This window comes from Saccopteryx bilineata, chromosome 6 (assembly GCF_036850765.1).
Source record: "Saccopteryx bilineata isolate mSacBil1 chromosome 6, mSacBil1_pri_phased_curated, whole genome shotgun sequence".
In the NCBI taxonomy this organism is placed as follows: Eukaryota; Metazoa; Chordata; class Mammalia; order Chiroptera; family Emballonuridae; genus Saccopteryx; species Saccopteryx bilineata.
The window spans coordinates 33,481,203-33,483,497 of record NC_089495.1 but is presented as its reverse complement, the minus strand read 5'-3'; positions in this window follow the sequence as shown (position 1 = coordinate 33,483,497).

The following is a 2,295-nucleotide window of genomic DNA, read 5'->3' as shown; positions in this document are numbered from 1 at the left end:
CCCAGACTTCTGGAGCTAATACCCAGCCTGCAGTCTCTCTGTGATTTAAATGTGATCATTCAGGAGCAAATAAATCATTTGCTCCAGGAGTCCATGTTAAAGTCTCATTACTGCCACCTGTTCACTCCTGCTGACCCAAAATACCAGAAAAAGCCCCTTACCCTCATCATGGCATACCATGTCACAAGAAAATAGACACGTCTTCATAGGACAGGGACACCCTCTGCTGCAGTTTATCTGATGTCTTATCTCAGATGCTCTGTAGGTAACTGGTCCCCTATTCCCCCTCTCTGCCCCCCCCTTTTTAGTGAGAGGAGGGGAGGCAGAGAGACAAGACTCCCACCAGCGCTCTGACCCAGATCCACCTGGCAAGCCCACTAGGGGGCAATGTTCTGCCCATCTGGGACCTTTGCTGTGTTGCAACTGGAGCCATTTTTTAGTGCCTAAGGCAGAGGCCATGGTGGAGCCATCCTCAGTGCCTGAGGCCAACTTGCTTGAGCCAATTGAGCCATGGCTGTGGAAAAAAAAGAGAGAGAGAAGGGGGAGGGGTGGAGAAGCAGATGGTCGCTTCTCCTGTGTGACCTGACTGGGAATCGAATCCGGGACAGCCACATGCCAGGCAGACTCTCTACCACTAAGCCAACCGGCCAGGGCCTATTGCCCCTTTTTAAATAACAACCACTGGCAGAACTACGTCTTGATAAAAATATGGAAAAACAGTTTGACTCTGACTACCACTGCCTTATTTTCTAACCTGAAAACCAGACCTCAATGCTTGACAATATGAGCATACTTAGGATCAGACTATATGAAATCTGACCTCTCCTAGAACAGCTAGCTGGTCATCCCACAATTTCCTCTGCCACCTATCTACCTGTCCCTTCTCCTGGCATCCTTTCTCTTCTCTCGCACTTTCAAATACCTTGTTCCAGCTAGAAATCAATCAATAATAATAATATAATACATGCTACCTACTGAGCCCTGTGATGAGCCAGGGATCTTCCGCACATTGTTTCTTTATTTTATTTTATTTTTATTTTTTTCTGAAGTTGGAAACGGGAAGGCAGTCAGGCAGACTCCCGCATGCTCCCGACGGGGATCCACCCGGCATGCCCACCAGGGGGCGATGCCCCGCCCATCTGGGGCGTTGCTCTGTTGTGACCAGAGCCACTCTAGCGCCTGAGGCAGAGGCTATGGAGCCATCCTCAGTGCCCGGGTCAACTTTGCTCCAATGGAGCCCTGGCTGCAGGAGGGGAAGAAAGAGACAGAGAGGAAGGAGAAGGGGAGGGGTGGAGAAGCAGATGGGCGCTTCTCCTGTGTGCCCTGGCTGGGAATCGAACCCGGGACTCCTGCATGCCAGGCCAACGCTCTACCACTGAGCCAACCGGCCAAGGCCTCGCACATAGTTTCTAATATGCATGCGACCTGCAGATGTGAAAGCTCAGCATAACTGAAAACCTTGACTGAGCTCACCTCCCTCATGACTGGTAGAGCTGGTTCAAGCTGAAGCCTTTCCCGTACATCTCCCTGCTTGTATCAGTCATCTGTAAGGTGTTAGCGAGTCAAACAGGTTGTCTGTTTGTGGGTGCATTCACATTGAAGAGCAAAGTGCAAAGCTTCCATTAGTTGAAGGGATAGATGGTAGTGGTAGAATTTCAGGCTCAGCACCCCCCCCCTCATTCCACATGAGGAATGCTGGGACTGGAAAGGCCCCGGACACCCCCGTTCACCAGACAGAGAAGTGAAATGGTTCTCCATGACTGAAAGCTGGGGAGGGGCAGGACGGGTGCCAGATGAGGCTGATTCCAGGCCAGGCCGAGGCACTTTTCACTGCAGGTGTGCAGGTGAGCCCCGCCTGCCCTTAACTGCCCCCACCCTCCCCCAAATGCTCCAACCCTGCCATTTCCTCTGCCTGGAGGGCAGCTAGTCCACCTGCTCTGTCCTTCTAACCTCTTGTGTCCAGAGAGGCAGAGTTACAGCTGAAGATTCAGAAGAACCCCTCAGCCTCCTCAGTGTGTATCTGTCTGTAAAGACCTTTTTTCCCCAATAGGGGCTGAGATCCAGCTGATTCTGAGGGTCCCTTTGACGTCATTGAGGTTACGATTCTAAAGAAGATGACTCTTAAGGTCCCGTCCAACTCCCAAATTCTTGTGATCCGATGACATCAGGGCTGTGAATAATCACGCTGGCCCAAAGCCAGGATGGGCCGTGCTTCATCCACCCGAACTTCCTCCCCCTCTTAATAAAAACAGGTCCGCCTCAGTTTGGCTCCCTATGGCCCTGTCTAGTGGGCAT